At 43.7% G+C, this 26,065-nt stretch overlaps 1 long non-coding RNA gene across 1 annotated transcript; it reads left to right on the top strand.

Annotated features, from left to right (window-relative positions):
- The first annotated feature begins 208 nt into the window (after positions 1 to 208).
- LOC144576976 (uncharacterized) lies at positions 209 to 25,529 on the top strand. Its single transcript, XR_013519938.1, has 3 exons — positions 209 to 389; positions 741 to 822; positions 20,567 to 25,529. It is a non-coding gene; the product is annotated as an uncharacterized LOC144576976 (long non-coding RNA).
- Positions 25,530 to 26,065: the final 536 nt, after the last annotated feature.

The following is a 26,065-nucleotide window of genomic DNA, read 5'->3' as shown; positions in this document are numbered from 1 at the left end:
AGCAACGCTGGCCCCGCCTTCTGTGACGTCACGGGCGCTCGCCACCGCCCGGCAGAGGGGGGCAGCCCGGAAGAGGGCGGCTCTGCGAGGCTGGTCAGCGCCGGCCGGGCCCGCGGCGCCCCCTGCTGAGGAAATGGAACGGTCTGGGCGGAGAGCGTGGTCACCAAGCAACACCAGGAAGGCCTCCACCCCCACCCCCGCCCCTCCCAGGGTCCCAGCCCTCCTCCTCGCTCCGGGGTGTCGCGCCGGGGTGCCCCCTAAGGTTTTCGCACCTGCGCTGCGCAGGCGTGGGGGAGGGGAAGCTTGAAGGGGCCTGATGAGGGTCCATGGGGGTCTGGTGATTCCAAGAACCTCTTTCTAGGCCGCTCTTGTCCGCATGATAAAAGAAGGTGATTGTTAAAGGTCATCAAGGGCATTTCGCTGAGCCCTGGGAAGTCTGCACTTACATCAAGTATCAGAGGATGGGCTTTAGGAAGTCCATGAACCCCGTGAAATTATTTGCAGATTTGTGGGGTAGGAGCGAGGGTGGGGGTGTTTGCAGGAGTATTTTTGAGATAGCTGACCCATACTTTAAGCAGCTCCTCAAAGGGATCTGTTACTTTAAAAAGTTGAGAACACACACACACACACACACACACACACAGAGCACCCACTGGCTTAAACCGTCTTAAGAATGGCTTCAGACTGTTAAGAACTTCAACTGATAGCTGATTTGCCATCCTTCCCATCTGACTTGGCAGCTCAGGTTCTTCATCGTCTTTCTGAACTCTTGACAACAATACCAGCCGGAAAGTGCTTTTGATATTCTGGAAAAATAAATAGGTAATAGGAGGGTTCTGTTTTCTGAAACTCTACGTGCCTGTATTTTTCTGGGGAGCAGTTCCGATGTTTTCAACAGATCGTCAAAGGGGTCTGTGATCCAAAAAAGGTTAAAGCTTTTCTGTAACTTTTCATATCTTATTATATATTGAATAATGACCATGACTCCTGGGATCTGTCTTCAACGTATCTCCAGGATTTTTTAGAACAGTCCGAATGTCAGATATTCATTTCTATTAGCGCATATGCTAATATGTGCTACAATAGACCAATGTGCTACAATATTTGGGTTGGAGAATATGAGCATACTACCTCAGTCTCCATTCATTGTTCTTTTTTCTATTGCTTTTCTCTGGGTCCTCTTCAGTTACTACAAACTTTTTTTTCCCCCGGCTCCTTGTGGAACAGGGCTATCCCATAAGCAGTGTACCTGGAGTAACCGCTACAAATTCTTTAAATATCATAACATAGGGCATGTATTTTTGCATTTGTCTTTGTAAAATTGCAGAAATAATTCTAAAATCAGCATACCAAATGTTAATTTTATCTCCTCTCTTGTCCATAAGAGCATAAAGGGGGTTTACAATAGGCTAGAAAATTAGAAATAGAATATTAGGACTAGAGAAAAAGATCACAATTATCCTGGGGTTAAACATGACTGTCACTGAATTTGAAATGTAGTTCTCGTCCGAGCATGGTGGCTGATGCCTGTAATTCCAACACTTTGGAGGCTGAGGCAGGTGGATCATTTGAAGCTAGGAGTTTGAGACCAGCCTGAACAACATGGTGAAACCCTGTCTCTACTAAAAATGCAAAAACTAGCTGGGTGTGGTGGTGCACACCTGTAATCACAGCTACGGGTAGGTTTAGAGGGGAGAATCACTTGGACTCCCCACCTTGAGGTCGTGCCACTGTACTCCAACTTGGGAGACAGAGTGAGACCCTGTCTCAAAAAAAAAAAAAAATAGAAAGAGAAAGGAAGGAAGGAATGTAGGTAGTTCTCAGCTTCCTGGATGCTAGGGAAAAAATGAAAACACAGTCCATGTTGAATAGATTTTGTCATCTGAAAGGAATGAGTTAATCAGAAGAGACATCATAGATTTTTTTTTTTGTCTTGTATAACAAACTCTAAAGGTAGTTTCTAATTAGGAAACAGTGAATGATTTAATAAAGCAATTAGGAAGATTTTAACAACAAATGCAAAAGGGAAATTCATATGCATACTTTCTGTTATGGCTAATGAAAGCCAAGGATATAAAAAGCAACCTTATAATGTTTTTTGTTTGTTTGTTTGTTTTAAGACAGAGTTTTGCTCTGTCACCCAGGCTGAAGTGCAGTGGGGTGATCTCAGCTCACTGCAACCTCTGCCTCCAGGGTTCAAGCGATTCTCCTGCCTCAGCCTTCCTAGTAGCTGGAATTACAGGTGTGTGCCACCATGCCCGTCTAATCTTTGTATTTTCAGTAGAGACAGGGTTTCTAGAAATCCTGATCTTGAACTCCCTGTTGCAAATGATCTGCCCGCCTTGGCCTCCCAAAGTGCTGGGATTGCAGGTATGAACCACTGTGTCTGGCCTAGTGATGGTTATTTTTGAAGGGGCTTGTCTAATGTGGGCCAAGTAAATTGCCTTCTTATGGTGTAAACAGGTTCTAAGTTAGAGCTTAGACGATTTGAAAAGTATGCCCCTTGGGTAGTCATTCTAAATAACACTTTTTTTTTTAAATTTTAGAGACAGGGTCTTACTCTGTCATCCAGGCTGCAGTGTAGGTGCAACCATAACTCACTGCAGCCCTGAAAACTCCTGGGCTTAACCTCCCAAGTAGTTAGGACTCTGCAGTACCACACCTGGCTAATTTTTCATCTTTAAGTTAAATTTGCTAAATTTGTTGTAGAGAGAGAGGTCTCACTATATTACCCATGCTGGGCTCCACCTCCTGGCCTCCTGGGATTACAGGCACGAACCGCTGCACCCAAGACTTCCATAAGCTAGGGTTTTACTAAGCTTTGATAGTCACTGTCTTCTCTGTGATCCTTTAAAACTTTTGACTATGCCTTGTAATATTAGTGTTTTAAAAGAGGAAGTTGGCCAGCTATGGTGGCTTACACCTGTAATCCCAGAACTTTGTGGGGGCCAAGGTGGATGGATCACCTGAGGTCAGGAGTTTGAGACCAGCCTGGCCAACATGGTGAAAGCCTGTCTCTACTAAAAATACAAAAATTAGCCTGGCCTGTGGCACACACCTGTAGTCCTAGCTACTCAGGAGGCTGAGGCAGGAGAATCTCTTGAACCTAGGAGGCAGAGGTTGCAGTGAACTGAGATCACACCGCTGCACTCCAGCCTGGGCAACAGAGCAAGACTCCATCTAAAAAATAAATAAATAAATAAAAGAGGAAGTTATAATTTGTTTATCTGACTATGCCTCAAAACTATAAATTCCTTGAGAATAATAGCCAGGCCTCCTTCATCTGTGTTTTTCCACCCCCAATACAGTGTTTAAATGCATTAGGTGCAGAATATATACTGATCAAAAGAAGAAATGGGGCCAGGCATGATGGCTCACACCTGTAATCCTAGCACTTTGGGAGGTCAAGGCAGGTGAATCACTTGAGGTCAGAAGTTTAAGACCAGCCTGGCCAACATGGTGAAACCCCGTCTCTACTAAAAATACAAAAATTAGTGGGCCTGGTCGCATATGCCTCTAATCCCAGCTACTCATGAGGCTGAGGCATGAGACTTGCTGGAACCCAGGATGCAGAGGTTGCAGTGAGCTGAGATCATACCACTGCTCAGATGGGTGACAAGCAAGGCTCCGTCTCAAAAATAAAATAAAATAAAATAAAAGGCAATTATCTCAAGGTTGGAGGTTGGTCTCTCTCTCTCTCTCTCTCTCTCTCTCTGAAAGCTGAGAGGCCACATTGCTGAGTGTGGGTGGATTCAAATGATTGAGAAACCAAACGAGTAGATGGTATATCCTATTATATGCTGCCGATGACAGAGGCCTAACCATAAAGATGTCCTTCATGGAGCTCTGAAATAGTCACTCAGTTTAGTATCTCCTTGTGAGATCACCACAGTCCATGTTTGTTTTGCTTTGCATATCCAGGCCCTTGACCAGTTATACACAAGCTCACACATACACACACATTGTTGAGTATCTTTTGCTTGCCAGGCATTGGACTATATTAGTATTGTGGTTGAGGATACTATGGTATGAAAAGAGGGGCCCCTGCCTCCCTTCCTAGGGGCCTCGGCTGTTAGAGATGACAGATGTTAATCAAATAATCACAACAACAAATATGTAACTGCAAATGATGATGAGTACTATGAAGGAAAGGACAGGATGTGATTAAAGTCAGGAGTCCTACCCTGTCTTGGAGGGCAATGAAAACTTCCTTGAAGAAAGGACATTTGAGCTAAGAGCTGATGAATCAGTTGGAGTTGATTAAGCAACGAAAGGGCAGAGACAGCAGAGGGGACAGCACATATGAAGGCCTGTGATAGAAGAGACCATAGTGTGAGGAATCAAAATACGTCTCCGTGGCCGTGGTCCAGAGGACAAATTTGGAGAGTCAGGGAGAAAAAACTAGTGAGGAAGGCAGAAGAAGGAGTTTAAATATGATCAGAAATTACATTTGAAGTTCCTGGCTGCTTCCTTGAAAACAGTTTGGAGGAGAACAGGGATGAATGAAAGAAATCAATAAAGAGATTACTGTATCCATCCAGATGCACCCCTCGCTGTATTAGTTTTGTAATATTACAGGAACCTCCCACTTCCAGGCACACACAAATTCTTTCATATCCTCACTGAGGAGAGGCGGGTTTTTTTATACTAGTTTACCTTGCGAAAGCTCAGCAAGAAACCTGAGGCTCTGCCTATTTACTGGTGCCAGGGGTATTGGGACTGAAGGAAAGAAAGACACCCTCTTCCAAAATCTTCCAGGATTCTTTGTCCAAAGTTTCCAAGGGAATTGTCTATATTTATGTTCTCCTTTTTTGTACCTCCCACTCACCACGCTGACCTACGTCTACCTGACCTGTGCCCTTCCCATTCCACTAAAACAAGTAAGGTCACCAGTACTCTCCACGCCCACACTATGAGGAAAGTAGACGGAAATGAACAAAGTTTAGGTGATTAAATCAACAGATCTTGGTGAGGATTAGGTATGGAGGTGAGGGAGATGGACTAGGCTACCGGCTTTCCCAGCACCATATTCTGAGAAAGTTTTAATTGGAAGATGATTAGACTGTGGAGGAAAGTAAGTTTTGTTTTGGAGATGTTGTATTAGAGGTTCCTTTAAAGCCTCACTTGGGATTCTCAGGTGGCAGTATTTGTATAAATATGCGGGTCTGGAATTCAAGAGAGATCTGTATTGGAGAAAAAAATTCAGATGAGCCATTGGTGGAAAAATAGTTACTGAAGTTGTGGGGGCAGCTGGGATTGTCTAAGATGGAAGTTCTTAGCCTTTCCTTGTGTGCCATACACCCCTTCTCTGAATGTTTTTAAGTGCATAAAATAAAATAAAATACATATGATTGCAGAGGAACAGAGCTATAATAAAATATGTATGTTTGTATATTCACATATATTTTGTTTACATAATTATGTTTATGTATTAATATATGTTATATATAATAAATTTCAGATAGTACATTCATATCCATTGGAGGTCAGGATTGGTGGCTCACACCTGTAATCCCAAGCACTTTGGGAGGCCGAGGCAGGCAAATCACCTGAGGTCAGGAGTTCGAGATCAGCCTGGCCAACATGGTGAAACCCCATCTCTACTAAAAATACAAAAATTAGCCGAGTGTAGTGTCATACACCTGTGATCCCAGCTACTCCAGAGGTTGAGACAGGAGAATTGCTTGAACCCGGGAGGCGGAGGCTGCAGTTAGCTGACATTGAGCCACTGCACTCCAGCCTGGGTTACAGAGCAAGACTCTGTCTCAAAAAAAAAAAAAAAAAAATCCATTGGATGTCTATTATATACTGATAGACTATGGAAATACATATATTTCTCATTGGATATTGATAGACTCTTTGGAGATATATAATAAAATGGCTAAAACAAATAATTGAAATGGAAGAGACGGCTGTGCACGGGGGCTCATGCCTGTAATCCCAGCACTTTGGGAGGCTGAGGCAGGTGGATCACCTGAGGTCCGTGTTCGAGACCAGCCTAGTCAACATGGTGCTACCCCGTCTTTACTTAAAATACAAAAATTAGCCAGAAGTGGAGAATCAGCTATGGAGAGACTAAAGCAGGAGAATTGCTTGAATCCAGGAGGTGAAGGTTGCAATGAGCTGAGATCACATCACTGCACTCCAGCCTGGAAAAAAAAGAAAAAAGGAAAAAAGCAAGGAAAAGGATACAGTGGCATCAGCAAGGTAAAATAAATAATCAACATAATAAAAATTGGCAGAACTAAAGTGTTATCAATTGGTGCTAAATGTAAATAAACAGAATTATGCCACTAAAAGAGACAGTCAGATTGAATTAAAAACAAACCCAGCTGGACACAGTGGCACACACTTGTAATCCCAGCACTTTGGGAGGCAGAAGCAGGCGGATCACTAGGTCAGGCATTCAAGTCCAGCCTGGCCAACATAGTAAAACCCTGTCTCTACTAAAAATACAAAAATTAGCTGGGCAACGTGGCAGGCACCTGTAATCCCAGCTACTCTGGAGGTTAAGGCAGGAGAATGGCTTGAACCGGGGAGGTGGAGGTTGCAGTGAGCTGAGATTGCACCACTGCCCTCCAACCTGGGTGACAGAGCTAGACTCCCTCTCAAAACAAACAAACAAACGACCCAACTATGTACTATATGCAAGAAACAAAACACAGTGATAAAAAGAAAAAAACAATGAAGTTGGCAAGGCATACCTTGGAAATGCAAATGAGGGAAAAGGAGGAGAGGCAGTGTGAATATCAGGAGAAACCTAAAGTAAAAGTACTAAATGGGATGATATGTAATAACGAAAGACCTAATATAAAGTTATAATAATCATAATCCAAGCATCATGACAGCTAAATATGTAAAACAAAAACCATTTGGCTGGGCAAGGTGGCTCACACCTGTAATCGCAGCACTTTGAAAGGCTGAGGCTGGTGCATCACTTGAGGTCAGGAGTTCAAGACCAGCCTGGCCAACAGAAACCCTGTTACTGTGAGCTGAAATGGCGCCGCTTCAATCCAGCCTGGGTGACAGAGTGAGACTCTGTCTCAAAAAAAAAAAAAAAAAAAAACCCAAAACAACAATAACAACAACAAACTATTAGAAAGGCAAGGAGGAAAAAAAAAAAAAAAAAAAAAAAAATATATATATATATATATATATATATATATATATATATATATATTATGGCATGAAGGGCAGAAAACAAAAAGAAAGACAGAAAAACAAAGAAAGCAAGGCAAGGAGAACTTGATAGAATTACAATAATACTGTGATTAAACAGATTTAATACTGATTAATAGGCAAAAAAAGAGGAATTGAGGAGCTGAATAAACAAAGTTGATTTAATAATCGTTTATGAGGCAGGGCGTGGTGGCTTACCACCTGGCTTGAATCCGGGAGACAAGTTTCAGTGAGCCGAGATCATGCCATGCTTGCATTCCAGCCTGGGCAACAAGAGCAGAACTCTGTCTAAAAAAAAAAAAAGTTCAAGGCCAGCCTGGGTATCACAGTGAGACTCTGTCTCAAAAAAAGATTTTAATTTTATTATTATTATTATTTTTTTAGAGAGTCTTGCTCTGTCACCCAGGCTGGAGTGCAGTGGTGCGATCTTGGCTCACTGCAACTCTGTCTCCCAGGTTCAAGTGATTCTTCTGCCTTAGCCTCCGGAGTAGCTGGGACTACAGGTATGTGCCACCACGATAGACTAATTTTTTGTATTTTTAGTATAGATTAGGTTTCAGCATGTTAGCCAGGATGGACTTGATCTCCTGACCTCATGATCTACCTGCTTCGGCCTCCCAAAGTGCTAAGATTACAGGCGTGAGCCACCGCGCCTGATTTTTAACTTTTTTATCTTAAACAATTTTTTGTAGAGACAAGGTTTCCCTCTCTCGCCCAGGCTGAAGTGCTGTGGTGCAATCTTGGCTCACCGCAGCCTTAAACTGCAGAGCTCAAGGTTTTCTCCCACCCCAGCCTTCTGAGTAGCTGAGACTACAGGCAAGTGTCACCATGCCTGGCTAATTTTTTTTCTCACACCTGTAATCCCGACACTTTGGGAGGCAAAGGTGGGTGGATCACTTGAGCCCAGGAGTTCATGACCAGCCTGGGCAACATGGCAAAACATCATCTCTACAAAAAAATACAAAAGTCAGCCAGGTGTGGCGGTATGCACCTATAGTCCCAGCTGCTTGGGAGGCTGAGGTAGGAGGATCGCTGGAGCCCAGGAGTCAGGTTGCAATAAGCCAAGGTCTCGACGCTGTACTTTCTCAAAAAAAAAAAAAAATTGTAGAGACAGAATCTGGCTATGTTGCTCAGGATGGTCTCCATCTCCTGGCCTCAGCAATCTTTTTGCCTTAGTACCCCTCAAAGTGTTGGGATTACAAGTGTTAGCCACCCTGCCTGGTAAAAAAGTTATTTTTTAAATTTTTTAGATTTTTTTTTTTTTTTTGAGACAGAGTTTTGATCTTGTTGCCCAGGCTGGAGTGCAATGTCTCGATCTCAGCACACTGCAACCTCTGCTTCCCAGGTTCAAGAGATTCTCCTGCCTCAGCCTCCCAAGTAGCTGGGATTACTGGCATGTGCCACCACGCCCAGCTAGTTTTGTATTTTTAGTAGAGACAAAGTGGTGGGATTACAGGCATGAGCGACTGCGCCTGGCCTTGGCTTTGAGTTTTTATATTCAAATAATCCTGCATCAGCTTCCTAAATAGCTGGGACTACAGGAAGTTCCATCATACCAAGCCCTAGGTATTTTATATTATTGAGAATGATTTCTTTTTTCTTTAAGACAGGGTATGTTGCCCAGGCTGGTGTGAAACTCCTGGGCTCAAGCAATCCTCCTGCCTTGACCTCTGAAAAGTGTTGGGATTATAGGTGTGAGCCACTGCACCACACCTCTCTTATTTCTTTCTTCTTTTTTTTTTTTTTCTGAGATAGAGTTTCACTCTGTCACCCAGGCTAGAGTGCAATGGCAGGATCTTGGCTCACTGCAACCTTCACCTCCTGGGTTCAAGCAATTCTCCTGCCTCAGCCTCCTGAGCAGCTGGGATTACATGCAGGTGCCATCACACTTGGCTAATTTGGTATTTTTGGTAGAGATGGGGTTTCTCCATGTTAGTAAGGCTGTTCTTGAACTCCAGACCTCAGGTGATCCACACACCTTGGCCTCCTAAAGTACTGGGATTACAGGCATGAGCCACCACGCCCTGCCATGTTTGTTTGTTTTTTTGAGATGGAGTCTCGCTCTGTCAATGGTGTGAAGCTCTGTCAATGGTTTCGAAGCTGGAGTGCAATGGTGTGATCTTGGCTCATTGCAGTCTTCTCCTCCCAGGTTCAAGTGAGTCTCGTGCCTCGGCCTCCTGAATAGCTGGGATGACAGGCTTGCACCATGGTGCCTGGCTAATTTTTTTTCTTTTTTGAGTTGGAGTCTTGCTCAGCTGCCTAGGCTGGAGTGCAACGGCAAATTCTCGGCTCACTGCAACCTCCACCTTTCAGGTTCAAGAGATTCTCCAGCCTCAGCCTCCCGAGTGGCTGGGATTATGGGTGCACACCACCATGTCTGACTAATTTTTTTGTATTTTTGGTAGAGCTGGGGTTTCACCATGTTGGCTAGGTTGATCTCAAACTCCTGACCTCAAGTGATCTACCCATCCTGGTCTCCCAAAGTGCTGGAATTACAGGCATGAGCCACGATACCCGGCTAGGCAGGCAGTTTTAAGAAATCATGAAAATGATCTTAAATCCATAAGGAAGAATTTATACCCTAGAATAAACTAGGAAAGTATGAACATGGAGTACAGTGAAGGAGAACTACTTGCTTAACCAGATACCAGGACATTCATAAACCTACTTTAATCAAATTAGTATGATAATGGCATAGGAATAGAATAGTGGAGAAGAATAGAAAATCTAAGCCAGGCGTGGTGTCTCACACCTGTAATCCCAGAACTTTGAGAGGCTGAGACAGTGGATCACTAGGTGAGGAGTTTGAGACCAGCCTGGCCAGCATAGTGAAACCCCATCTCTACTAAAAATAGAAAAATTAGCCAGGCATGGTAGCTCGTGCTTGTAATCCTAGCTACTTGGGAGGCTGAGGCAGGAGAATTGCTTGACCCAGGGAGGTGGAGGTTGCAGTGAGCTGGGATCGCGCCACTGCACTCCAACCTGGGAAACAGAACCAGACTCCATCTCAAAAAAAAATGTACAAGAATAGAAAATCTAGAGTCCAGGTGTGGTGGCTCACACCTATAATCCCCGCACTTTGGGAGGCCTAGGCAGGCAGATCACTTGAGGTCAGGAGTTTGAGATGAGCCTAACCAACAAGGTGAAACCCTGTCTTTACTAAAAATACAAAAATTAGTTGGCTGGGAGGGGTGGCTTATGCCTGTAATCCAAGCACTTTGGAGGCCAAGGCAGGTGGATCACCTGAGGTCGGGAGTTCAAGACCAGCCTAACCAACATGGTGAAACCATGTTATATGGGTGTGGTGGTACATCTTTAATGCCAGCTACTCAGGAGGCTGAGGCAAAGAGAATCCCTTGAATCTGGGAGGCAGAGGTTTCAGTGAGTCAAGGTCATGCCACTGCATTCCAGGCTGGGCAACAGAAGGAGACACTGTTTCAAAAAAAAAAAAAAAGAAAAGAAAAGAAAAAAAAAATCTAGAACTGGTATGGAAGAGAATTCAGCTATATGACAGTAGTGTTGTTATAGCCAGGGAAAAAATTGGTTCATTTGGGAAATGAGGCTATTGAACTGGTTCTCCATATGGAAGAAAAATAATTGTGAAAGAAGATAATTTGACCCCTATCTGATACCATTTCAAAAAATGGTTTAGGCCAGGCATGGTGGCTCATGCCTGTAATCCCAGCACTTTGGGAGTCCAAGATGGGCAGATCACCTGAGGTCAGGAGTTCGAGACCAGCCTGGCCAACAGGGTGAAACCCCCGTCTCTAATAAAAATACAAGAATTAGCTGGGTGTGGTGGTGCACGCCTATAGTTCCAGCTATTTGGGAGACCAAGGCCTCAGAATGGCTTGAACCCAGGAGGTAGGGGTTGCAGTGAGCCAAGATTGCGCCACTGCACTCTAGCCTGGGCAAAAAAAAAAGGAAAAAGAAAAAAGAAAAAAAAGATGGTTTAAACATTTACATTTAAATGAAAACATACAATTAAAGAACAAAGATCTTAGAATGAAATAGAAGAGACCTCATGTACAATTAAAGTATAAAGTAGACCTTCTTAACCATAGCAGCAAAACCAGCTATTATAAAAGAAAGAACTTGAGTTAAACCTTGAGCAACACAGGTTTCAACTGTAGGGATCAACTTATATGAGATTTTAAAAAATAAACATATTGAAAAAGTTTTTAGAAATTTGTGACAATTTGAAAAAACTCACAGATGAACAAGCTTAGAATAGCAAAAAAAAGAGGAAAATGTTGAGTATGTCATGAATGTGTAAAATATGTGTAGAAACTAGCCTACTTTATCATTTACTCTCATAAAATACACAAAAATCTATTATAAAAAGTTAAAAGTGGCCAGGCACGGTGGCTTACACCTGTAATCCCAGCACTTTGGGAGGTCAAGGCAGGCAGATCACCTGAGGTCAGGAGTTTGAGACCAGCCTGACCAACATGGAGAAACCCTATCTCTACTAAAAATACAAAATTAGCTGGGCATGGTGGCGCATGCCTGTAATCCTGGCTACTCAGGAGGCTGAGGGAGGAGAATTGCTTGAACTTGGGAGATGGAGGTTTCAGTGAGTTGAGATTGAGCCATTGCACTCCAGCCTGGGCAATAAGAGCGAAACTCAGTCTCAAAAAGAAAGAAAAAGTTAAAATTTATCAAAACTTACACATACAAATGAAAGGGGAAAAGTTCCCTTGTCCCCCTTGCAGGGCGTGCCATGGAGGTGTGGCTGGGTTCTTCAGTGCCCCACTGTTCAAACCTCTAGGAGAGCAAACAGACGGGTAGGCTTTGGGGCTCCTACCCCACATCAGTGTCTAGAGGTGAATGTTTACAGCTGAAGCCCCAGTGGGCATGTGTTACAGGGTGCTCTTTTAGTTTTGCTGTTTATAGGCAGCTTGTGTTAGTCAGCTCAATTAGACCCTCTACCTTGTTGCAAGGACAGAGGGCTTTCTGTATCCCAGGGTTTCTTGCCTTGGTGTACCAGAAGAATCAGATCACACATGGGCTTGGCGAATGAGTGCAAGGTTTTACTAAGTGGAATTAGCTCTCAGCAGATGGCAGAGCCAGAGAGAGATTGGTTTTCCCCTGGAGTTGAGCCATTTGACAGCCTGGCTGTCCTCAGACTGCCCCAGCCAAACTCCACAGTGTTCCACCGGTCAGTTGGAATGTGAGTGCCAGTGTGTTCCTCTCCAAGTCCAGATGCCTGTATGTTCCTCCACCAATGTGCTTCTCTCGATGTCCAGCCCCTTCTGTGCCTCCTTCTGTGCCTTGCTAGGGTCTCAGGTTGAACTGGTCTGTCACCCAGTCTGGAGTGCCGTGGAGTGATCTCAGCCCACTGCAACCTCCGCCTCCCAGGTTCAAGTGACTCTCTTGCCTCAGCCTCCCAAGTAGCTGGGATTATAGACACCTGCCACAATGCTTGGCTAATTTTTGTACTTTTAGTAGACATGGGGTTTCACCATGTTGGCCAGGATGGTCTGGATCTCTTGACCTCATGATCCCGCCACCTCAGCCTCCCAAAGTTCTGGGATTACAGGCATCAGCCATGGTGCTTTGCTGGGTCTCAGGTTTTTATAGGCACAGGATGGGGGTGTGATGGGCCAGAGTGGTCTTGGGAAGTGCAAGAGTTTCACTCTTTTTGCCCAGGCTATAGTGCAATGCTACGATCTTAGCTCACTGCAACCTCCACTCCTGGTTCAAGCGATTCTCCTGCTTCAGCCTCCTGAATAGCTGGGATCATACAGATGCCTACTACCATGCTCAGCTAATTTTTTGTATTTTTAGTAGAGACAGGGTTTCATTACATTGGCCAGGCTGGTCTCAAACCCCTGACCTGGGGTGGTCTACCTGCCTTGGCCTCCCAAAGTGTTGGAATTACAGGCATGAGCCACTGCTCCCAGCTGAAATACCTTTTTAAAAAAGGTGGGCAGATTTACTTTATTTAAAATTTTTTTATAGAGACAAGGTCTCCCTGTGTTGTCTAGGCTGGTCTTGAACTCCTGGGCTCAAGCTATCCCTCCACCTCAGCCTTCCACTGGGATTACAGGCATGAGCCACTGTGCCTGACTGATTAAAAAAACTTTTTTTTTGAAACAGAATTTCACCTTGTTGCCAGGCTGGAGTGCACGATCTCCACTCACCGCAACCTCTGCCTCCTGTGTTCAAGTGATTCTCCTGCCTCAGCCTCCCAAGTAGCTGGGATTACAGGTGTGCTCCACCACGCCCGGCTAATTTTGTAGTTTTAGTAGAGATGGGGTCTCTCCATGTTGATCAGGCTGGTCTCGAACTCCCAATCTCAGATGATCCACCTGCCTCGGCCTCCCAAAGTGCTGGGATTACAAGCATGAGCTATCAAATTTTTTTTAATCTTTGAAATACCTTTTCATCTTGTATTGAAATTGCAGCTTTCAGGCCAGCCACGGTGGCTCACGCCTGTAATCCCAGCACTTTGGGAGACTGAGACAAGCAGATTACTTGAGGTCAGGAGTTCAAGACTAGCCTGACCAACATGGTGAAACTCTATACTAAATAAAAAAGAAAAAAATTAGCCGGGTCTGGTGGGGCATGCCTGTAATATCAGTTACTTGGGAGGCTGAGGCAGGAGAATCACTTGAACCTGGGAGGCGGAGGTTGCAGTGAGCCAAGATTGCATCATTGAACTCCAGTCTAGGCAACAAGAGCAAAACTCAAAAAAACTCCAAAAAAAAAAAAAAGAAAGAAAGAAAATACAGCTTTTCATGTGGGTGCAGGATTTCTATATTAAAGGCCTACTGGCTAGGCACAGTGGCTCATGCCTATAATCCTAACACTTTAGGAGGACTAGGCAGGAGGATTACTTGAGGCCAGAGTTCAAGACCAGCCTGAGCAACATAGCAAGACCCTGTCTCTAGAGTTAAAACAATATACAAAATTGAAAGAGAAAAAGAAAGGCATACCTATAGACAAATATGATTTGAGAAAAAGGAAAGTTATTATATGACAATTTAAAGCAAAAAGAAGGTTAAGGATCTACCACTGGAGAATTTAATGCCAACCAAAGATGGTTTAACATTTTTAGAAAGAGGTTTGGCTTAAAAAACGGCTAGGTGTGGTGGCTCATGCCTGTAATCCCAGCACTTTGGGAGGCCAAGGTGGGCAAATCACCTGAGGTTAGGAGTTGAGACCAGTCAAGCCAACACGGTGAAACGCCCTCTCTACTGGAAATACAAAAAATAAGCCAGGTGTGCTGGCAGGTGCCTGTAATTCCAGCTGCTCAGGAGGCTGAGGAAGAAGAATTGCTTGAACCTGGGAGTTGGAGGTTGCAGTGAGCCAAGATAGCACCATGTCACTCTAGCCTGGCCGACAGAGGAAGATTCCATCTAAAAAAAAAAAAAAAGTCAAGATAATGAGAAGTAACCTCTGCCAACCAAGAGGCAGCAGATGAGTTTCCAGATGCTCCTCTGGAGCTTCCAGATACTTGGCCAATGATTTTATTGGCCAGGTACAGTGGCTCATGTCTGTAATCCCAGCACTTTGGGAGGTCAAGGTGGGTGGATCACTTGAGCCCAGGAGTTTGAGAGCAACACAGTGAGACCCTGTATCTAAAGAAAAAAATGAAAAAAATTAACCAAGTGTGGAGGCACACATGTGTAGTCCTAGTCCCAGCTACTCAAGAGGCTGAAGCAGGAGGATATCATGAGCCCAGGAATTTGAGGCTGCAGTGAGCTATGATTGAACCACTATACTCCAGCCTGGGTGACAGCAAGACTCTGTCTCTCTCACAAAGAAAAAAAAAATCACTGAACAGAAAAGGCATCTGCCTAAACACAGTTTGAATACAGATGAAAGTGCCATATTCTGGGGGAAAAAAATGCTACAAAGTACATTTATTAGAAAGTAAGAGAAGTGAGCAGCAGGATTTCAGGCAGGAAGAGAGAGGCTAACTCTACTGATTTGTGCAAACACTGCTGGGTTTATGATCAGGACTGCCCTTATCTATAAAGGTGCCAATCCCCAAACCTTGAAGGGAAAAAGTAAACACCAGCTACTGGTCTTTTGGTTATAAAACAAAAACCCTTTTCCTAGATTGATTCCATTGATGCTTTGTCCCTGAAGTCAGGAAGTAATTTGCCAGTAAGGGACTGCCTTTTAAAATTCTTTTCATATTGGACAGTGCGCCTGGCCACCCAGAACACCATGAGTTCAACATCGAAGCGAACCAGATGGTCTGTTTGCCCTCAAGCATACTGTCTGTAATTCAGCTTTTAGATCAGGGGTTCATAAGGATCCTGAAGGCTCATTACATGCAGTACACTATGGAAAGTATCGTCAGTGCTGTCGAAGAGAACATGGGTAGAGAGAACATCATGAAAGTCTGGAAGGATTCCACCACTGAAGAGACCATTGTTATTACAGAAAAAAACCGTGAAAGCCATCAAGACACGAACAATGAATTCCTGCTGGAACAAAACTGTGTCAAGACGTTGTATATGACTTTACAGGAATTATAACAGAAGCAGTCAAATAAATAATGAAAGAACTTGTGCATATGGCAAAAAAAAAAAGGTGAAAGGTAAAGGATTTCAAGATACAGATCTTGGAGAAATTCAAAAGCTAATAGATACTGTACCAGAGGAATGAAGAGAAGCCTTGATGGAGATGAGTGCTTCTGAACCAGTGCTAGACAATGAGGAAGAAGTCGTGGAAGAAGTAATCCCAGAAAACAAGCTGACATTGACAGTCTGGAAGAAGGGAGACTGCCTTTGGCTTCTGGGTTTTTTATTTTTTCATTTTTTAATTTTTAGAAACAGGGTCTTACTCTGTCACCATCCAGGCTGGGGTACATGGCACAATCAGAGCTTACTGGAGCCTCAAACTGCTTGCCGCAAGGGATTCTCAGTCCTTCTGAATAGCTAGGACTGCAGGCTACAGGTGCATGCCATCATGCCCAGCTAATTTTTTTTTTTTTTTTTTGGTAGAGACAGAGTCTCACTATGTTGCCCAGGCTGGTCTTGATCTCTTAGCCTCAAGTGATCTTCTTGCCTCAGCCTCCCAAAGTGCTGGGATTACAGGCATGAACCACCATAGTTGGCCCTGCCTTTGACTTCTTTTACAACATGGACTCTTCCATGATATGGTCACTGAAATGAAAGCAAATGGTGGAAAAAGGATTGATACTATATAGAAACAGTGTCAGAGAAATGAAAAGCCAAAAGTCAGACAGACAGATATTAAAATTTAAAATTTATTTCTAGAAAGTTTAAATTACTGTGCCTGCATCTCCTGCCTCCCCTTCCACATCCTCCATCTCTTTTCCCTCTGCTGCCTTTGAACAGCAATACCAACTCCTCTTCCTTCTCCTCTTCAGCCTACTCAACATGAAAATGTTTATAATGATCCACTTCCACTTAATGTACAGTAAGTATAGTTTTTCCTCCTTATTACTTACTTTTTTTTTTAAGGCAGAGTTTTGCTTTTGCCCAGGCTGGAGTACAATGGTGCGATTTTGGCTCACTGCAACCTCTGCTTCCCAAGTTCAAGCAATTCTCCTGTCCTTTTAAAAGATGGAAATAGGCCGGGTGTGGTGGCTCGTGCCTGTAACCCAAGCACTTTGGGAGGCTGAGGTGGGCAGATCATCTGAGGTCAGAAGTTTGAGATCAGCCTGACCAGGATGGTGAAACCCCGTCTTTACTAAAAAGACAAAAAATTAGCTGGGTGTGGTGGCACATGCCTGTAATCCTAGCTACCTGGGAGGCCGAGGTAGGAGAATTGCTTGAACCTGGGAGGTGGTGGTTGCAGTGAACTGAGATTGTGCTGCTGCACTCCAGCCTTGGTGACAGAGCAAGACTGTGTCTCAAAAAAAAAAAAAAAAAAAAAAATTAAATAGAGGCAGGGTCTCGCTATGTTGCCCAGGCTGGTCTCAAACTCCTGGACTCAAGTGATCCTCCCACCTCGGCCTCCCAAAGAGCTGGGCAGGCTTACAGGTGTGAACCACTGCGCCTGGCTGTAATTTTCTTTTTCTTTTTTTTTTTTGAGACGGAGTCTTGCTCTGTCACCCAGGCTGGAGTGCAGTGGTGCGATCTTGGCTCACTGCAACCTCTGCCTCCTGGGTTCAAGTGATTTTCCTGCCTCAGCCTCCCGAGTAGCTGGGACTACAGGCATGCACCACCATGACCAGCTAATTTTTTATATTTGTTTAGTAGAGATGGGGTTTCACCATGTTAGCCAGATGGTCTCTATCTTTTGACCTTGTGATCTGCCCTCCACGGCCTCCCAAAGTATTGGGATTACAGGCGTGAGCCACCATGCCCGGCCCCGGATTTTCTTAATAAAGTTTTCTTTTCTCCAGCTTACTTTATTGTAAGAATACAGCATATAATACATATAGCATACAAAATATGTATTAATCAACATTTAAATTATTATTAGGGCTTCCATCATCTGTAGGCTATTAGTAGTGAAGGCTTTGGACAGTCAGAAGTTATATGTGGATTTTCAACTGCACGGGGATTGACACTCCTAATGTTTGCATTGTTTAAGCACCAACTGTATTTGATGAAATAAAACCTTTAAATAAGTTTGTAAACAAACAACATATCTGAGGTAAAAATGCAATAGAGGCCAAGCATGGTGGCTCATGCCTGTAATCCCAACACTTTGGGAGGCCAGGTGGATCACAGGTCAGGAGATCGAGACCATCCTGGCCAACATGGTGAAACCCCATCTCTACTAAAAATACAAAAATTAGCTGGGCGTGGTGGCAAGTGCCTGTAATCCCAGCTACTAGGGAGGCTGAGGCATGAGAATCTCTTGAACCCAGGAGGCAGAAGTTGCGATGAGCCAAGGTCACACCACTGCACTCTAGCCTGGAGATGGAGACTCCGCCTGTCTCAAACAAACAAACAAAAGTTATCAAGAGAACAGAGTGTTAACATTTATCATAGAAGGAATTCCTACAAACTGACAAGAAGGGGACTGAATGCAAGTTAAAGTAACAATGAAACATCGCTTTTACTTATCAGCCTGTGAAAGTTTAAAAGTTTGGATAACATTTATTGCTGGTGGAATTGCTGAAAAAGATATCTTTTTTTCTGTTGTTAATCAACGAGAGCTTGTTATGTTGCTCAGGTTGGCCTTGAACTCATAGCCTCGCCTCCTCAAGCACCAGGACAACTGGCCGGAGCCACCGCGGCTCCCAAAGATATCTTATTATATATTGCTGTAAACTGTTACAGCCTTTTGGGAGTACATTCCAGCATGAGCTATCAAAAATAAAAATGTATCCTTTCATCTACAAATCCCACTTCAGGGCAGGTATCCTATAAGAGAGAAGCACTGGAATATATTTATAAGCATGTTTATTAGCTATCATTTGCAGTAGCTAAATACTGAGATTAAAGAGAATGTTCATTATTCAAGTAGTGATTTCATGAATTATGGTACATTTAATGCAGCTATTTAAAAGAATGGGTCTGGCTATGTGCAGTGGCTCATGCCTATAATCCCAGCACTTTGGGAAGCCGAGGCAGGTGGATCACAGTGTCAGGAGTTCGAGACCAGCCTGGCCAAGATGGTGAAGCCCTGTCTCTAATAAAAATACAAAAACTAGCCAGGCATGGTGGCGGGTACCTGTAATCCCAGCTACTTAGGAGGCTGAGGCACGGAAATCACTTGAACCCGGGAAGTGGACATTGCAGTGAGCTGAGATCATGCCACTGCACTCTAGCCTGGGTGACAGAGCAAGACTTGGTCTCAAAAAAAAAAATAAAATAAAATAAAAAGAATGGATCAGATTAGAGTTACGCAGATTTGCAAGGTAGGACTTAAAAGAGGAAACTAAGGAATGGGGAGCTTATGTAATTCATCCAAGACTATACAGTAGTAAGGAATGGGGCCAGGATTCAAAAAGTCCAAGTTTGGAATCCATGAACTTAGCCAATATACTGTGTTACTTTTGAGGGGGAGTGAAAAGAAAGTTGGCAGAGAATGACAAATTAAAAGGAGAAGGAGAGATGTATAGCTGAATGCCATGAGTGTCAAAAGATCACAGAGCAAAGGCAGAATAATGAGGTAGTAGCAACTATTCCCCCTGCCCGCCACCTTTTCCTGACGAATCACAATTGTATCCACTAAGAAAGGACAAGACAGCAGAGACCTCCCTTCCTAGCTCTCAACATGCTATGGGCATAGTGGCTTTTCTTAGGCCACCAGAGGTCACTCCATCTTCCTCCAATACAGGTAACAGAATCTGAGTGTTGACAACAGGTACCACCGTGCCTTGGACCTTCTTGCCATCACCCCGGAGCTGTTGCTCAGCCTCCTGTCCGCTGGTGTGGATCTGACCACTGCCGCTGCTGCTGGCTGCCACTGGTGCTGCCACTGACAGTCCTAGAGATCAGAGGCAGGGAGGCCTCTATTCTCTCTGCCAAATAGGAGAATGATACAGTTGAAACACAGACACGGGATCCCGCAGATGCAGGTTCAAATCTCAGCTCTGTTATGGCTGACATTGTGTAGCTCTCATCTAGTCACAACCTCTCTGAGCCTCAGTTTGCTCACCTGTAAAATGAACCTGCATCACGGGTTAATTGGAGGAATTAACCAAGATACTGTCTTTCAAATGCTTTGCATAACTCTTCTTATGAATAAAGTCAGAATGTTTCCCCCAGTGCTGGTGCTTATATTAAGTTAGTTTTCCTTTCCTTTTTTTGCGGTGGGCGGGGGAATGGAGTCTCACTCACTCTGTCACCCAGGCTGGAGTGCAATGGCATGATCTTTACTCACTGCAACCTCTGCCTCATGGGTTCAAGCGAGTCTCGTGCCCCAGCTTCCCAAATAACTGGGATTACAGGCACATGCCACCATGCCTGGCTAATTTTTATATTTTTAGTAGAAATGGGGTTTCTCCATGTTGGCCAGGCTGGTCTTGAACTCCTCACCTCAGGTGATCAACCTGCCTTGGCCTCCCAAAATACCGGGATTACAGGCGTGAGCCACTGCACCTGGTCTGATCCCCATTTTTTACTCTAACAAAAAAAGAAGTTGGGCAAGGAGCCAACTGTTATAGTTGCATAGCCTCGAAAACCATTTTGAAAAATTGTGTACCCCCTTGCACATTTTTAGGTTGACATTTAAATATTTCAACCTCAGCTGGGCGTGGTGGCGCATGCCTGTAATCCCAGCACTTTGGAGGCTAAGGTGGGCGTATCACCTGAGGTTAGGAGTTCAAGACCAGCCTGACTGACATGGTGAAACCCCATCTTAAAAAAAAAAAAAGAGAGTGAGGACAGCTGATTTGTTGTAACAGGTGGGAAAACCAATGTGTTGATACAGAACAGGGAGTCTGATAGATATGATGGTGTAAAGAAACAGCAGTTCCTTCTTCTTGTTTCTGTTTTCTCAGCGAACTCAGAAGCCAGCAGGTAGAGATCTCCTGTGTACATCACTCTGTTTTCTTTGAGGACTGCAAGTGCCCTTTTTAGCTAAAAGCTCAAGAGGAGAACAAGAAAATAGCACTCGCTGGATGTGTTCCTCAAGCCCAGCCTCGCCAGGACTACCTTAAAGGACTGAGTATCATTGGGGTTCAATAGATAGATCGTGTGGTAGAAGTTGTGGAGGAAACAATTAAAGGTGTCTCAATGCTGGTACCTACTGCAAAACTAAACATGCCAGAGGAAATTCGGCCAGTTACCCGATTGATGAGCTAGTAGATAGAGCCAAACAATCTTTTCAAGCCTACATCATTGACCATTTTTGCCTTCTCAGTGTGTGTTTTATTTTTGAGGAGAGTTCTGCATGTGAATTTAAGATTTACCAGGTAACTTCTGGGTGTCAGCTCGTTGTTCCCACAGACCGTTGTGAAACCTTCCTCCTCACTTCCTCCCTTCTGCTGAGATTCAGGTTTTAAAAATTCCTAGGATTAATGGGGGCTGATTTTGCTGGGTTTGACACGGTTGCATTTTAGATACGTAGAAAAACATGTCGAGTGGTGACCAGGATTTGGTTGGGGCTAGAATGAATTTACAAGCTAGTGTTTTCTAGGATATTTGTATCGATTTTTCTCTAGCCGCTAATCAGTCAGTTTCAGTTGTGTAAGTGATGGAGCAAACCTTTTTAAGTGTGCAGGGTGAGTGGTGTGGAAACAACACCTTTCACCGCTGTCTCTAGAATCAAAATGTAGAGATGATGGATGAGCTGTTTTTATAGCTATCGTGTGCTTTTCTAGATCTCATTTGTGTGTTACTACTTTTTGGCTTCCTCATAAATCTGAAAAGCCCCGGCAAGATAAGTGGCATAAACGAGTTATGGAAAGGTAAAATAAATTAGGATGAAATATTAGAATAGGAAGAAAATTCCTCGATGCCTAGTGATTTTGATATTAATGTTGTAATTTAAAAAAAATGGGTTCTGTATTTCAAGACTTGCAAAGATACTGTCGATTAATTATGAAATGCCACCATAGTACATTGCTTCCTGCTTTTTTAGATAGGAAAGAATATGAGCAATATTTGATTTTCTATTGTATAAGCTTAAAATTGTTCAGGTGTACACTTTACATCAAGTCCCATTTGACTGTAATGTTGATTAGTATACATTGATTTCAACCCAAGATTAAAAGGGGGCCAATAATTGCATTCTGTTGATTTATATGGCAGTTAAATTAAATGTCTATTTAATTTCTTTATCTTTTCATATGTGCTGTATCCAATTGAGAAATGCGTGTTATCTGTAGGATTAATAATGCAATTTACATGTTTGTTATAACAATTGTCAACTTCCAAAAAGGATTTTAGGCTTACCTTAAATGATTGTATGTAAAAGACCATGGAAATAAGAGCCATGTCAAATGCTGTATTGTGTTTTGAAAGAGGGAAGATAATTTTACAACTGGTGAATCCTGGCTTTTCAGAAGAATAGGGAAATGGAGTGATTTCTGTAATCTGATAGGAGTATGTAAAAGAAAGCATATAGCTTACCAAGAGAAGTCTACGTTAGTGTTTCTAGGCACTAAACACTAAGAATTATTGTCATGCATTTTTTCCTAAGAGACACTGAATGATATAGTAGAAATGTTGTTGACTAATGATGGATAGAGATTGAAGATATATTCTCTACCTGAGTTTTTCTTTTGTTCATTCTTGTAAAACCCAAAAATGTAATATTAAAATGTAACCTTTAAAGACATTTTTTGGGAGAACTAAATAAATATATAATACACATAACTTGATAGTGAAAAAAAAAAAAAAAAGAAAGAAAAATTTCAACCTTAAGATTAAATATTACAAAGAATAGAAGTTCCAGCATATTGTAAACATCAACATTTTCAAGTAAGTGACTATTAGATAACTCTTTTGAATTCAGTAATTGGAACCTAAACACTATATGGTGGTCTAGAATGAGCGCTCTGACCAAGGACACCATATCCGAAAGTGCTTGAGAGGCTGGGTGTGGTGGCTTACACCTGGAATCCCAGCACTTTGGGAGGCCGAGGTGGCTGGGTCGCTTGGGTCCAGGAGTTCAAGACCAGCCTGGGCAACATGGCTCCACCATGAGCCCAGGAGCTAGAGCCCAGGTTGCAGTGAGTCGTGATTATGCAACTATACTCCAGCCTGGGTGGCAGAGTGAGATCTCATCTCAAAAAACAAAACAAAAGAAAGTGCTTGACCAAACTAAACATATCTTTTTTTTTTTTTTTTTTGAGACGGAATTTTTCGCTTTTGTTACCCAGGCTGGAGTGCAATGGTGCGATCTCGGCTCACCACAACCTCTGCCCCCTGGGTTCAGGCAATTCTCCTGCTTCAGCCTCCTGAGTAGCTGGGATTACAGGCATGCGCCACCATGCCCAGCTAATTTTTTGTATTTTTAGTAGAGACGCGGTTTCACTATGTTGACCAGGATGGTCTCGATCTCTTGACCTCGTGATCCACCTGCCTCGGCCTCCCAAAGTACAGGCGTGAGCCACCGCACCCGGCCCTAAACATATCTTTTTTAAGGTACGTGACTGTGAATGAAATAGCAGTAGAGACACAGAAAGAAAAGGTAGTAAGCAGAAGCCATGAGGTAGTTGCCTCAGACGAAAGAAGAGATCAAGAGGAATTTAGAAGAATAGAGAGAGAAGCCACCAGTAGATGCAAAAGGAAGAAGTAGAGGCAAGGACAGAGATGAACTGTGTCAGGACACTGAAGGAGTGGTTTTGGCAGGGAGCAATGGACAAGCACCTGTGGGTGGGGGTGGGGAATGATGATGGGTAGCAATTGCTATTCAGACACTACAGCTGTTACTCTATCCTGATTGGCAAGGAACCAGCATTGAGTGCCCAGAGATAGTAGTCACATTGCTTCTTCCTCAATGCCTCTGTGGTCACATTGCCTTTTCCTACTCTATCTGTATCAAATCTCCCTCTGCTTCCCTCTTACAAGGATACTGTAATTGTATTTAGGCCCCACTTGGGTAATTCAGGATAAACTCTCCATCTCAAGATCCTTAACTTAATTACAGCTTTTGCCATAGAAGGTAATATTCTTATACCACTGGTATACTACAGTAAAATTCTGGCACTAGCCACTTGAAGTTAGCACAGAACCCACAAATTATAGGTCATGGTCCCCAGTAAGACTGCCCTCATTTCAGATGCTAGCCACACATTAGGCATCCCTAGGCCACCCACATTTCTGACCAACTGGCTACAAATTTGAGGGTTCCCATACCCACTCAGATTTGATAATTCACTAGAATGACTAGAATAACTCAGGAAAGTGATATACTTACAAACACAGTTTTATTATAAAGGATACAAGTCAGGACCAGCCAAATGAGGAGACAGGGTATAAGGTCTGGGAGAGTTTCAAGTGCAGAGCTTTGAGAAGTGCCTTCTCCCTGTGGAATCAGGGCATATCAGCCTCGTGACACATCGATGCGTTTGCCAGGCAGGAAACTCCACCAAGCCTTATTGTCCAGAGGTGTTTTTTTTTTGAGACCGAATCTCACTCTGTCACCAGGATGGAGTGCAGTTGTATGATTTTGGCTCACTGCAACCTCTGCCTGGTGGGTTCAAGCAATTCACCTGCCTCAGCTTCCCGAGGGACTACAGGCGCATGCCACCATGCCTGGCTAATTTTTTTTTTTTTTTTTTGTATTTTAGTAGAGATGGGGTTTTACCATGTTGGCCAGGATGATCTTGATCTCCTGATCTCATTATCCGCCCACCTCAGCCTCCCAAAGTGCTGGAATTACAGTCATGAGCAACTGCACCTGTCCTGTCCAGAGTTTTTATTGGCGCTTCATTATGTAAGATGAATGATTGAATCATTGGCCATTGGCTTGCTATCAATCATTGGTTGAACTCAATGTCTTATACCCCCCTCCTTCCACGGAAGTCAGGGGTGTGAAGTGGCATCTCCTTGTGATTTTAATTTGCATTTCTCTAATAACTAATGACTAATGATGTTGAACACCTTTTCATGTGCTTATTTGCCATTGGCATACTTTCTTTGTACAAATGTCCATTCAAATTCTTTTTTTTTTTAAATTGAGACGGGGTTTCACCATGTTGGTCAGACTGGTCTCGAACTCCTGACCTCAGGTAACCCACCCGCCTCAGCCTCCCAAAGTGCTGGGATTATAGGCATGAGCCACTGCTCCTGGCCTGTTTGTTTTTTAAGAGATAGAGTCTCACTGTGTTACCCAGGCTGCAGTATGGCAGCATGATCAAAGACCATTGTAGCTTTCAACTCCTGGGCTCAAGGGATCCTCCTGTCTCAGCTTCCCAACAAGCTAAGACTACAAGCACATGTCACCATGTGTGGCTAATTTTTAAATTGTTTGTAGAGATGAGGTCTTGCTATGCTGCCCAGGCTGGTCTCAAACTCCTGGACTCAAGCAACCCTCCCACCTTGGCCTCCCAAAGCCTTTGCCCAATTTTAAATTGAGCTACATGTCTTTTTATTATTGAGTTGTAAAAGCACTTTACATATTCTGAACAAGTCCCTTCTCAGATACATGATTTTACTTTTGAGATATCCCCAACTTATTTACTTTTTCTTTTCTTTCTTTTTTTTCCTTTTTGAGACAGAGTCTCTCTGTGTTGCCCAGGCTGGAGTGCAATGGTACGATCTCAGCTCACTGCAACCTCTGCCTCCCAGGTTCAAGCAATTCTTCTGCATCTACCTCCCAAGTAGCTGGGATTACAGGCATGTGCCACCACAGCCGGCTAATTTTTTGTATTTTTAGTAGAGATGGGGTTTCACCATGTTGGCCAGCCTGGTCTCAAACTCCCGACCTTAGGTGATCCACCTGCCTCGGCCTCCCAAATTGCTGGGATTATAGGCCTGAGCCATCACACCAGGCCTCATTTTTCTGTTTTTTAATTTTCCACCCTGCCGTCCCACCACTGTCCCCCGCCCCGCCACCCCCCCCTTTTTTTTTTAGGCAGAGTCTTGCTCTGTTACACAGGCTGGAGTGCAGTGACTTGATCTCGGCTCACTGCAAGCTCCACTTCCTGGCTTCAAGCGATTCGCCTGCCTCAGCCTCCCGAGGAGCTGGGACTCCAGGCACGTGTCACCACACCCAGCTAATTTTTGTATTTTTAGTAGAGACGGGGTTTCATCGTGTTATCCAGAATAGTCTTGATCTTCTGACCTTGTGATCTGTCTGCCTTGGCCTCCCAAAGTGCTGGGGTTACAGGCATGAGCCACCATGCCCAGCCTCTTCTAGGAGTTTTATAGTTTTAGTTCTTACATTTAGGTCTATTATCCATTTTGAGCTAATTTTCACCTGTAGTGTAAGGTAGGATAGACGGAGTCTCATTTTGTCGCCTAGGCTTGAGGCTTGAGTGCAGTGGCATGATCCCGGCTCACTGCAACCTCTGTCTCCCAGGTTGAAGAGATTCTTGTGCCTCAGCCTG

Source organism: Callithrix jacchus, chromosome 7 (assembly GCF_049354715.1).
Source record: "Callithrix jacchus isolate 240 chromosome 7, calJac240_pri, whole genome shotgun sequence".
In the NCBI taxonomy this organism is placed as follows: domain Eukaryota; kingdom Metazoa; phylum Chordata; class Mammalia; order Primates; family Cebidae; genus Callithrix; species Callithrix jacchus.
The sequence above is the reverse complement of the archived record's forward strand: the minus strand, read 5'-3'. Positions and strand labels throughout refer to the sequence as shown.